The sequence below is a fragment of the Opisthocomus hoazin genome, chromosome 3 (assembly GCF_030867145.1).
Source record: "Opisthocomus hoazin isolate bOpiHoa1 chromosome 3, bOpiHoa1.hap1, whole genome shotgun sequence".
Lineage (NCBI taxonomy): Eukaryota > Metazoa > Chordata > Aves > Opisthocomiformes > Opisthocomidae > Opisthocomus > Opisthocomus hoazin.
Genome location: NC_134416.1, coordinates 57,868,840 through 57,882,429, shown reverse-complemented (window position 1 = coordinate 57,882,429; position 13,590 = coordinate 57,868,840).

Here is a 13,590-nt window from a genome sequence, read left to right as displayed (position 1 = left end):
TTTTAACACTAAACCAACAATAGTTTGTGTCTAGTTTGGATTCGATTAGAACCCCTGTGGAATTACACATGCCATTGTGGGGTGGCTTTCGTCTTTTCTTTCACTAAAGGTGAGTAGAAACAATAAATAATGTTCTAAAGAAAAGGAAGCGTGGGGGCTTGTTGTTGTTGTGGAGTTTTGTGTCATTTCCCCCCTCCCCAGTAGCCTGTAGGAGGAGGCCACATGGGGCAGATCGTCATGAATCACTCAAATGCATTGTGACAGTAGCTGGGTGTAGAACTTGTAGAGAAAGAGAGAAAATTAACTCTTATGCAAGCTGGAAACTGAACCCACCTAAGCTGATTCTAAATCTCTGAAGTAAGACACTCCTGGTAGCTTTAAGGAAAATGTTCTATGTGTGCTTTCAGAGTTGAAATCTATTTAGAAACACCAGCTAGTGAAGAATGTAATTGCTTGCTTTGTGATATGAGCTGGAAGATGACCATTACTGCTTTGTTCTGAAGACTTTAATGCTACCTCCTTGTGTCTATAGAGGGCTTTGAATTGCATCCTTTGGCAAGGGGACACATTTGCTGCTGCCGCCCTAGGGAGCGAATAGCTGCTACTCCTTCCATATGTGCATTCATGTGTGCGTGTGCATCCCAGAAGGTTAAGCCCCTGTCTCCAGTTGCTATTGTAGACTCGGTTGCCACATATTTGCTTAGTCAACATACCTCCTACTAACACTGTTTTCCCTCATTTCTTTCACATGAGACAGCTCATTCTGAAAATCTTCAGCTACAAGATGAACTATGAAAGTCTTCTGCTTCCAGAACAGGGAGAGTGAATACAAGAAATCATCTTTGCCTCGTTGGTGGGATATTGACCCTTTCCTGCAGATCACTGCAAGTGTTTGTTTCCAAGGAGGACAATTGTATTCGCCAGTGCTTCCTTGCCCCTTTTGGTGAGGGATAACCCATAAAGGCATGATCTTTAATATTTCCTCCCTTCCAAGGCAATAACCGTTCCTGGGACACAGTATGCCCTGACTTGTGACAGTTTACTAGGTCCAGCTGACTTCACACTTCCCATAGACCGCATACCTGGTTCAGATTTTTTTCCCCACTACAGTAGAAGAGCAGACTTTCAGATCTGAACATCTGCAGTGGTGGGGATCTAACAGTTTGCTTGGTATGCCACCAGCTGAAGAAGTTTATATGTGTGCAGTCCAGAAACCTTAACTAAAAGGCATCGGATCTTGTAACTCCTCCCATCGTATTTCCCAGAATTATAGGTACTTTTATACAGCCACTTTGTTTTACTGAGCATTAGACTTCCTAGATCTATAGGCAGGAAGAGGGACTCTTGTTGTCCTCTTCTGTTTAGATCACTGAAAACTGCAGGGAGCAACAGAAGCTGCCTTGTTAACAAAATGACCCTCTAGGTGCTGAGCTGCTTTCTTGACTCTTGACCTCAAGTTTCTTAACGTCTTTTGATGGGGTTACAGCGTTGGTGGATAAGGGAAGAGCAACCAATGTCATCTGCCTGGACTTGAGCAAACCATTTAACACTGTCTTGCACCACATCCTTGTCTCTAAATTGGCGGACATGGATTTGACAGAGGGATCACTCAGTGGATAAGGAATTGGCTGGATGGTTGCACTCAAAGAGTTAGTGGTCAATGGCTTGATGTCCAAGTGGAGACCAGTGACAAGTGGTGTTTCTCAGTGGTTGGTATGGGACCGGTGCTGTTCAACATCTTTGTTGGTGACATGAACAGTGGGGTTGAGGCCACACTCAGCAAGTTTGCTGATAACACCAAGCTATGTGGTGCGGTTGACGCACTGGAGGGAAGGGATGCCATGTAGAAGGACCTGGACAGGCTTGAGAGGTGGGCCTGTGCAAACCTCATGAAGATCTACAAGGCCAAGTGAAAGCCCCCCGCACACGGCTCAGGGAAATCCCAAGCACAAATACAGGCTGGGCGGAGAATGGATTGAGAGCAGCCCTGAGGAGAAGGACTTGGGAGTGCTGGTTGACGAGATCAACATGACCTGGTAGTGTGTGCTTGCAGCCCTGAAGGCCAACCATATCCTGGGCTGCATCAAAAGCAGCATGGCCAGCAGGTCGAGGGAGATGATTCTGCCCCTTTACTCTGCTCTCGTGAGACCCCACCTGGAGTCCTGAGTCGAGCTCTGGAGCCTTCAGCACAGGAAGACATGGACCTGCTGGAGCAGGTCCAGAGAAAGGCCACAAAAATGATCAGAGGGCTGGAGTACCTCTCCTGTGAGGAAAGACTGAGATAGTTGGGCTTATTCAGTCTGGAGAAGAGAAGTCTGTGGGGAGACCTTATAGTAGCCTTCCAGTATCTGAAGGGGGCCTATAAGCAAGCTGGAGAGGGACTTTTTACAAGGGCATGCAGAGACAGGACAAGGGGTAGTGGATTCAAGCTGAAAGAGAGTAGATTTACATCAGATATAAGGGAGACATTCTTTACTATGAGGGTGGTGAGGCACTACAACAGATTTCTCAGAGAGGCTGTGGATATCCCATCCCTGGAAGTGTCCATCCCAGGTTGGATGGGTATTTGAGCAACCTGGTCTAGTGGAAGGAGTCCCTGCCCGTGGCAGGGGAGTTGGAACGATATGGTCTTTAAGGTCCCTTCCAACCCAAACCGTTCTGTGATTCTGTGGTTTATTTTCATGTATTCTTTTCCAGACAGCAGTCAAATCAAGAGATCCACAATACAGAGATACCTGAGATACTAGAGGTGCAAGCATCCAGTGTGTCCTTGCATCATCTTCAGGTTTAAAAAAATCAGCCCCATGTCATGCTTCCTTTTGGTAACTGGGTGAAAGGACACGAGGCTGAAAATGTCTGTATTTTCTCAGCATTTGAGATATTGGGATGACACCAACTCAAGAGATCTCTTTCAGATTAGGATGTAACCAACTCTTCCTTCTGTTTACTGAAGCTGGCTTCAAAGATCAGTGCCTGAGTCAGGCGACAGCTTGCTCATCACTGCGCAGGGGAGCTGGATGGATGAGAACAGGCATGTCTCAATCCAGGCTCCAAGAAGTGAAACTGCAGAAGGCACTGGGTTTCTACCTGACCAGGAATATTCCTCCACCAGATGGAGCAGGTAAACAAGTCCCTCCTTGTGTGGGGTTGTGTTGGAGTTTTGTTTGTTTATATTTAATAAAAAAAAAAGAAAGGAAAAGAAAAAATAAGCCCTTGGGTGCTCCATGTTCTCTACCAGGCAGGAAGGCAAACACAGTGCTCTAGCAAACACGTATGGAATTCAAGACCATTCTTCAGTGTACCTGACCTCAGAAAAAAACATTTTCTTCCAGGCCAGACTGACATATCTGCTTCTGTAACCTGACTTGTGCCTTCAGCCTTTTCTCCTCTTCCTTATAATGCAAGAAAACACTGAAGTCTGCAAGATAAAGTTAACCTCTACAGTTTGTTTGCTGGGTTTTTCTTCCATCGTTTTTTCACTCCAGTTCACCAGCACTGTTGTCTCTCAAGGTCAGCTTTTTTCTTGCTCTCAAAAAAATGCTTGAGAAAAAAATATTGCATCAGTCCTGTAGTCCCTGCTTTAGTGTCTGTGTTTCAGTGTATTTGAAGCAACATATTTCTCCTTAATTTAGGTAACAACTCCTGTTATTATTACATCTTTCATTCTTTAAACAGCTTTCCCTGTACCTGGATTGTGTGTAGAGGCAGGATTGTAGAAACTGCTGTCATGATTCTGAAGCTGCAAACACTGCTGTATATCATATGTACTAAATCCTTACTTCCCTGAAAAATCCCTTAGTCTTAGAAATCAGATTGTATAACTCCATCTGCCCTGGTAAGAATTAGGTTGACATCTATTTTGTCTGCTGGCAGGCTAGAAGGATTTCCCCCCCCCCACCTTTTCAAATATCTACATCTTAGTCTATCGGCTTGATTGTTTGGAAGGGTGAACATCCGACCAGCGAGCACAGTGAGAGACTGAACATTAGGATCCGAGCCAAAGTAAGGGGACTGTGTACAAAGCTGATGACTTGTGACTCCAGGATCTGCGTGACCTGCAATTTGGAGGTACAATAATAAACAGTCCCTAACAGATCCTGTTGTCTGGATGCTAGCAGCTTTCAGTGTGCAGATGGTGATGCTGTCAGGAAATGTCAGCCCTCGGTCTCTAAACGCCTGTCACATTTCATTAGGGCGCACAGATGACTGTGTTCCCTCCACCGCTGAGGCTCCACAGCAGGTAACAAATGAGTTCTGCTGGTAATTGCCCTGCTCCTTATTATTTTGTCATCCGTTCATTTCACCCAAGTGCCCATATCTACAGAAGCAAAAAATGCTTTCACGTAGGAATTTTCACATTGTTGGAGACAATAAATGTGTCATCACTCGGGGAGATGCCAAATGCTCTGCAGAAGGGCAAAGAAACCCAATTTCTTTCAGTATGTCTCCCTAGAGGAACAATGCATCTGCCTAAGGATTCAGCGTATGTTTGCAGACACCTATGGGAGATGGACAACTCCTCTTTGTTTTGTGACTCTCACTTTGGGTTTTAGACTGCACTATGTCTCTCCTGCTGTCATTTTGCCTCCACCTTGGACTGAAACTCCAATAGTGCAGACACAAGGAGGACAACAGGTGCTATAAAGGGACATGAATAAGCCAAGATTTTGCACTAGCAGTACAAGAGGATAGCTAAAAATCCCACCCCCTCCGCAGTCTTTCTGGCACGCAGTAGTGGAGCAACAGCTGAAGTCTGGGGACCCTAGCCTCTTCTGTTACATGACCTTCCTGTTCAAATTATAGGAGAACCCCACCAGACCACCAATGCAGAAAGGAACAGGAAAAAAAAGGCCAGAAGTGGGCACTGGAGACCCTTGAAAACATCAGTCCAAACTCCGAGATGATGTTAGAGCGACAGGGCTGGTCCGAGAAAGCAATTTTTGTACAGATCTCTTCCCTACGGAACTTTATCCCTTATAACATATATCACTGTGTGATTATGGTATGTTTTTGCAGAGAACATTCTTCTGGGTGAAATGAAGCAGCAGTCTCTTTTGGGGGAATAAACTACTTACCAACAGAAACTTGCCCAGCCCAGAGTAGATCCTCACGGCTCAGTCTTTCTTGCCTGCTTTACATGTGCTTTATGCATTAAAACAAACAAACAATCAAACAACATAGTAGTTTTGGAGTGAACACTCTGTGACAGATGAAACCTAGTGCCTGTGTGTGATAGCAGAAAGCCTGTGGTGTTAAGCGACATGAAGCCCACAGCTGAACCTACGTGTCAGACTGTCACCACTGTTTGCATAGTCCAGCACAACTCCATGCCAAAAGTCTTGCACACTACTCCTAGTGGTTTCTGGTTTGCTGGTTAGGCCTTTGTGTGTATATGTGGAAGAGAGAGACAGGTTGCTACCAGGCTTTGTCTTTTTAACCAGTCTTTCTTTTGCTGTTAATGGAAAACTATTAACTTACGCACAAGCAAAGAAAACTTCTTCTGGCTGCAGCTGAAGGAAATCAAGGGATGAGAGGGCAGCTGCACTTTGTGTCCGTGTTTGATACATTAATAGGTTCAGAAACCATTTGCAATTTCAGAAAACAAAGATTTCCAAGGATGTTTTCTGGAGTGTGTTAGAGCAGCAGTAGCTAATGAATACTCAGTAGGTTTTACTTTCAACAAACGCCTTTCCGTGTACTTACAAATGAACTTCTTATGATCTCACTGTCATCCATGGAGGTCCCAAAACCTCACGTAGGCAGCTTCTGGTTTTACATATATTCTCAATTGCAGCTTCTAGAGATAAATCATTGATAGGGAGTCATTATTTTGTAGTAAATAGGGTAAGGGGTTATTATAAGTCATCTGTTTTCACAGACTCTACCTGTCCCTCTGCAAAAAGGCAGCCTGCCAAGCTAGCCATTATGCATCACTCTATACCTGTCATGGCAAATCAAGAAAAAAAGCCACAGGCCCCAGATGAGATTTAGAAGTTGTATGTGCTTATGTTTTAATTGTGTTAAAGGCACATGATGTTTCTCTAAGAATAGCACCTGGCAGAGCACTGGCTGTAGCTCATTCCCATTGTGAAATCTGCAGTATATCTATTTTTAAAATTATTATTTTGGTAGAGTTACATAAGTAAATCAATACTTTGAATCAGGTGTAGAAATTTTTTCATAGGAGCTGAGAAAATCTTAGTCATGTTTGCCTTTATTTCTGAATAGTCCCAGCTCCTAAAATTTCCTGGCAGGATTCTCACCATCTTGAAAGAAGCCTGGATTTCACCCAATTACACTTCTAACACTGGCTTCAAATCTGCTGCTGCTGCTGCTGCTTACACGTTATACAAATCACAGTCCAGATCTTGGCAACAAACCATATGCAACAATGCACAATGAGCTCAGCTGAGCTGGAGTTACCCATTTATGTGAACGTCTGAGGTCAGTGGTGGAGTTTTCTTTGCCTTACTTCCTAAGAAAGCGGGGTTTACATGCTCACATTAGCTGTCGGTGTTTGTGCCTCCTGATAGCTTTTGTATCTGTTGTCCCAAGCAACAAAACCTGACAGAAGGGTCTTGGGATGTGACACCCCTTCCCTGCATGGAGACAGACCGTCACGGGAAAAATAATGGGGAAGTCCTGGTTCTGAGGGATGCTTTAAGGAAAAAGCATTTCCCACGAGCATGACTGAGCTCCACGGTCTTTTAGTCTCAGATAGATATAACTTGATTACTTTAGGGTTAATGTTATTATTTATAGTAGGTCTTACTGGGCTTTTGGGGTTTTGGGTGGGTTTTAAGGTTTTAAATTTTTTACATAGATTGCAGGAGCACTCTTTGTCTGGGACCTAAGCAGCGATATTTGACAGATTTATGCTATGTAAGCCAAAAATAAAATGCTCTTTCCATTGGTGCATTTGGTAAAGGACTGGAAATAACAAAATTCACACATTTTACGAGAACAATGAGTTCCTAAAACATGGGAATTCATTCACTTCACACAATATTCTTTAGAGGAACATGGTATACTCAGCTTTTGTCAAGTTTTATATCTTCAGTAATGCTTAAAACTTTGTAAGACACACACGCACATATCAGAAAAAGTTGCTGGAAACAAACTCTGAATGCAGGTACTTTAGTACTAAGATACACAACCAAGTAAAACTTCCTTCCTTTACTTCACCTTTGCCATTATGTTTTTTTAGCTAAAAGATACATTTATGACCAAAGAACTTGTCGTTTATTCTTTTTTTTGCAGCTTACCCTTCAAAGAATGCATTATAAGATGCAGAAAATACAAGATCTGATTGCTTTTAACATTCAGACCATGTTATAAGAAACTCCTCATATTGTGAAAGAAGTTTTAGTGTTGTATATTTATTCACTGGAGTTTTCCCTCAGTCCTTTTAATGTATAAAATGCAAGTTGCAGGTATGCAGTCTTCTCCTGATGCACAGATAGAAATCCCCAGAACACAGAAAATCTTAAGATCCTTTCAATTGCAAATACAAAATTAACCACTTGGTGAAGATAAGCCTCAAAATTTCTGAACATTCAAGTGAAGTATCCCTTGCAGTCTGAAATACTTGAAAAGTGATTGAAAATTCAAATGATGACAGCATATTTTTCCCATGAGAATACTTTCCTGCATTGTTAGCCACCAATGTGGCATTTGCCAAAATTATATCACTGCAGTCAGTGTCTACATTTGTAAATATTCCTAATTCCCCTTCAGTGCAATATAAAATTTTCAGATGATGGAGATTTCTCCTATCCTGCTAGTGAGCAGTACCTCTTAGGAATATCTGAATAACTCCTAGGGGTATTGGTATTTCCAAGAATTTAGGCCTCAGAGGAAAAACATGTCTTTCCTAAAGAAGTATTTGATTCCTTGCTACATAGAGACAGATGTCAGCAATACAAGAGGTTTTATCTTACCAGGATATTTGGCTCTGATCGTGTGTGGATGCTAGAAAACAAGGCCATTTCATTAGTGGTTGCAGTCAAACAGTCCAAAAAAGCTTAATATCTCAGAGGTTTTTTGGGGAAATTTTTCCATTTAGTTGTCCTTTTAAACATTGCTTCAACCTCAAAAGCAGCGCCTTTCACTTTCCTTTTCCATTACAGAGCCCTGCAGCTTCAGGGCCATGCAGGCAGCATGGCACTCTGCTGTGATGTGTCATGCCCCTGAGCTGGCTCCTGCATCGTCACATGGCTGGTAGCTCTGCATAGGAACATGAGACCTGGTGGTGGTGTCTCCCTAGAAACATCTAGGCTACTCCAGAGGGTCTTCAGTACTTCACTGAACATTTGCAATAAAACATACTGAACTCAGTAGGTGGCAAAGACTTGCTGTTTTCAAAGCCAATTTCAGAGACATTTACTTCTTTGCACATTTTTTTACGAGGTTTGTAACTGCTAAAAGAGTGCCTGGGAAAAATAACACAACAGGCAACTACTTATGGGATTGTGTTAAGGATTTTTGTTTGAGTACTGAGTATTTTTAAGTCTGTCAATACAAACTGAGAATTTTGAACTTTAGAGGATTCGATTGTCAAGCTTTCTTTCTACACTCAATGTAAGGTTTAATCATCAATTACCTGAAATACAACAAAAGACTTTTGCCAGAGAAAGGGGAAGACCAATTCTCTCTCAGAGAAAAAGCAGTGGATTAAAGCTGCAGAAGGAAAAAATAAAAAGGAGGTTAAACAGCAGAGAAACTGCAGGTTTTCCAAGTTAGGAAGGAAGAGGCTGCTGGGACTGATTGTGGAGTCTCTGTTCCATGAGAACAGATGAAAGAAATGCCTGTCAAAAACATCATAATTGTAACTGTGCCTTCCCAGCAGCGTTCAAATTTATTGTTTTTAATAGTTCTGCAACTGTTTCTTCTTGTTGTACACATTATACTGTGAGGGTGTCCGAGCACTGGCACAGGCTGCCCAGAGAGGTTGTGGAGTCTCCACCCTTGGAGATACTCAAAAGCTGTCTGGACGTGGTCTTGGGCAACCTGCTCCAGGTGGCCCTGCTTGAGCACGGGGGTTGGAGCAGATGACCTCCAGAGGTCCCTTCCAATCTCAATCATTTTGTGATTCTGTGAAATCTGATTGATTCATTCATCATAGATGTGAACAAAATAAGGAATTAAAAAAGTAAGAGACTGTCCTTGGAAAAAAGGGACACATTACAACAGGCAGACAACTGGTAAAGAGTCTTTGTGATAACGTCACGCTGTGAGAGGCCTTGGTGTGAGCTCAGCTCCTACTGAGCACTTGAAGTTTCCTTGGGCTGCAGGATAAAAGATTTAATGAATTTAAGGAGGAGAACAGACATGGAGAAGAAACGCATTGAGGGATACTAAATACAGAAGTACATAGACATGTATGGAATTTGGAGCTGAAAATGATTGGAGACTGGAAGACTATTCAAAACTCAGCTTTGCTTGCTTGAGTCTACTCTTCCTTCAGTGTTTACAACAAGGCAGAGCCTCAAGGCAAGGGTGGGTTCTTGCCTCAGCTTCTCCCCCCTATGCATAAGGCAGGGGAGGACCAGTCACATCCTCCCCAGGGTAAGCAAAGCCCAGCTCATGGCCCAGGGAGGACCTTGGCTGCCACAAGAAACCCACGCCAGAGAGGCAGGAGACCTGTCATGGCTGGTGGTAGCAGATAAGCGCGTGTGCAGACCCTGTGACTGCTCTAACTGTATATAAAGCATCCATCAGCAAGGAATCAATCAGATATAGCTAGTGATTCTCCACTTGGCAATTTAGATTATCAGTCACTGTTTAAGTCCTTTTTTAAGCAGATGACGTGACAGGTCAGTCATTGCAGTTGTTAATGTTTAGTACTCTTCTTTCAAAATCAGGTTGTCTGCTCCCATGGGTCTGTATTTGCTGATGTAGAGCAGAACATTTTAAATCAATCAGTTATAAGAAGAATATTTTCCTGTGCCCTGTCCTAAGGAAATGTATTCTAATTCAATGCAAACAGGATAAAATTATTAAAAAGAGATTACCTGTTCCAGCCAAGGTTTCATTCAGTCTTACACTACAGTATTTTATGCTGAAGTATGGACTTTGTTTCAGGAAATTAATATGTTCACAATCAGAGTCCAGAGGTAAAACTGAACAAGGAATAAAACAGAATTTATTGTTGTGTGTGTCCTCCTTAGCTGTACTGACTACACGCCTTCATTTGCTAAAGTTGTAGTCCATAAGTGCAGGGTGACTGACAGCTGCCACGTAAAACACGGCATTGCATGATCATAGAATTATAGAACCATAGTATCATAGAACAGTTTGGGTTGGAAGGGACCTTAAAGACCATCTGGTTCCAACCCTGCTGCCACAGGCAGGAATACCTTCCACTAGACCAGGTTGCTTAAAGCCCCATCCAACTTGGCCTTGAACGCTGCCAGGGAGGGGGCAGCCACAGCTCTTCTGGGAAACCTGTGCTGGTACCTCACCACCCTCACAGTACAGAATGTCTTCCTTACGTCTAATTTAAATCTACCTTCTTTCAGCTAGAAGCCATTCCCTTTGTCCTACCACTCCATGCCCTTGTAAAATGAAGCACTTAGAAATGACTGATGGGGCACTGTCATGTGATGCTCAGTGTTTACCTGTAGTGAAAAATAGTACTCCCAGCGAGACTCCCATCCTAAGGGGATGAGTGCCTCATGGGGAGTGCGGACGTGAGAAGATGAGGGCAGAAGGGCAGGGCTCAGCCAAACCCGGAGCCACAACCCGCACCTACCCCTCCCAGGTCGCCACCTCCGAAACACGGAATGAAAACAGTCATGTAGATGTGCACCGCCAATGACCCAAAGACGAGATAAGACAACGGCTGAGCCAGGGCAGCCTTTCCCTCAGTGTCTAGCACTCTGCCTCTGAAAACGAATAGACACAAACAGGAGGAGTGCTACAGATGACTACTGTTGAAAAGCTGCTACTACAAGGCCTGAAAGAAAGTTTCTGAATTTAAATTCTCACTAAGTAGGAAGAACTGAGTGTTATTCAGCACTCTTTTTTTTTTTTTTTTTTGTCAAAATGCAGAAAAAAATGTTGTTGAAATGCACGATTTTTGCTAAATGTGTTTCATAAAACCAGTGATTCAGCTTTCTGGAGGAAAAGTCTTTATACAAATCACTGATATTCCCTGCAAGGAAAAAAAATGAACCAGCACTTACAAGACAGAACTAAGGCTCTGTGCAGTGGGATTATCCTTCTTAACACTGTTTTTTGTCTGGCCACTGTGAGCCATGTGTGAGCTCTGAGTAAGTATTTGCTTAGCATGACTATTAAAAGATGGTAGTGGATGGGAATCTTAACATAGAGCAAAAAATATTTTTTCAAATTTACCACAAGCTAGTGGTAGAAGTAAAAACTCTGAGATTATTGGAGTTACACAGTTTGTAAACTCATTTCTGAGATATTAGTTGGTGAAGATGTAAAAGCGAAAACACAGCCAATTTTTTAACCGAGAAGTTACTACAGAAAAGAACAAAATTCACTCTTAATGAGTGAGTTGAAAATAATCAAGAACTAAACTGAAGAAAGGTCCAGCAACTACAGATGTACTTACATGAATCATACAAAGTGTGTAATTTCACAATAACATGGGCTGTGATATAAAATACATAGTTTGTGTTAACGAAACTCATTTTAACACTAATGTGCAAGTAAGTTATCTGTGTGGTAATGCAATCTATTTGTCCTGCTGGTTGTAATTTTCTCTGTATTGGTCCCTCCCCCACCATGGGATGATTTATCTCAATTTCACTGTCATCCTCTTAATGAAGTTAGCCAAGATCCTCTAGTATTAAATTACAGAGAGCACACAGGCCGACGATTTGGAGCTCTAAGCTCTTTAAACTGGCAGTTCCTTCTCCGGGCAAACCTCTTTATTAAAGATTTATTTTGTCTGCCCTTTAAAACTAGTGAATTACCATCAATTTGAAAGTTTTGCTAAGGTTATTCCCTGGCAAAAGAGGGGAAGTGGAATCAATCTCTGCTGCTGCAGAGCTGTTTCTTGTGATGCCTGTATCAGGTAACCTTTAAAGAAATTGGATTGTAGTCAGGTTTCAGACAGCCATATTATATTTTGTTTTCAACGTCACTGCAGTCTGGTTTATTCTGGGGCTGTTTAAAATGGGATAATTAGTGCACCAATTAAATGGATGGTGAAAGGCTGCTGCTGCCTGCAGCATGCTGCACCCTGATCCACCCCAGAAGGACCTGGGGGTGCGGGATGGACGTTCAGCAGTGCCTGGTTTGGTTGGCACGCCAGGTTGGAACAGCTCTGGGCAAGCTCCTGCTCTTCAGCCGCCTCGGGGATCCGTGAAGCTCTCTGCTTGAGCCTCGGTTGCCTTCACGGCCTCGGTGTTTTCTGAACCATTTGCCGGGATGAAAACAGCACTACAAACAGTGCGGCGAGATCACTGCTGCTACCCCAAGCGCTTTCTTGATCTGACAACAAGCCTTATTCCCAGCCTCCTGCAGAAGCAGGTAGAGTGTGGGACTGGGGATCCCTCTGAGTACGCTTCTAACAGCTAGCCAAGGCTTGAGCCTGGGTTTCCCGGGGGCCCTGCTGCTCCTCCTTCCCCAGACATCTTTCGTCTGAAAACCTTTCACTTGGCTCATCAGAGAAAGCAAAGTCAATGGAGCAGCAGGGGAGGATGGCAAAAGCACAGTACCACAGTCAGACTCACTGATGTGGCCTTGCCTACCTCTGAGAAACTCCCGACAGAGAAAGGATAAGGGATGAGATATCCTTTGGAAAAAGGGTGCGTGCAGTCGGATGTGAATTGTCTGTTTCACTACTCTCTGAGCCGCTTGCCTAAGAAAGCAGAACAACAATGCTCTTTGTCTTGGTCAGAGTCTTCCACCTTGCTGCAACAGTACTAATAAGCCCATTTCTTGAGGTCCCAGCTGAATGCTAATGCAAATTCCACCACTTAGCCCTCTTAAAAAATGGAAGCAAAAATGCAAGTGTGAACTTCTCAAAGATGAAGTAATGTGATTATAGAAGGAGATGCTAATAGGTTTGAATGACATGCCCCGATTTCATTGTTAGTTATTACAAAGAAACAGCATGGAACTACTGCTTTTGCACTGCTTAATCATCATTTAGTTTAGCTTCTCCTCAGTTTACAGGAGAATTTGATTCAGAATTTGACTGTCTAGCAAGGAGAGGAAGATCTCATGCAATTCTTTGAGAACCTTTCCTACCTTCCTTCCCAAATTTATTTCTTTTTTTTCAGAGCACTTCAACCACCCTCCCAGATGAAGGTATTTCTAACAGCAATTGTCTCTGATTCCTTCAAAGAGTATTTAACTGGCCCAGACAGGAGAGAAGTGGTATAGTTGTCTCCTGCCTCTTTGACAGCTGCAGTCCAGCCTTCCACATTCTCCTTCCCGTCTTTGCCAGCCTGCTCCAACAGCCCCGGGGTGTTCCCCAAGCCCTTGGTTACATTTCTGGGATCTGTAATTGTCTCTTACCGAAACCTCAGTGTGGGCTGTAAAGCTGGAAGAGAGGTAGTAAAAGGCTTTATTACAGAAACCAGAAACAGGTAGCAATCCTAATCACCAGCC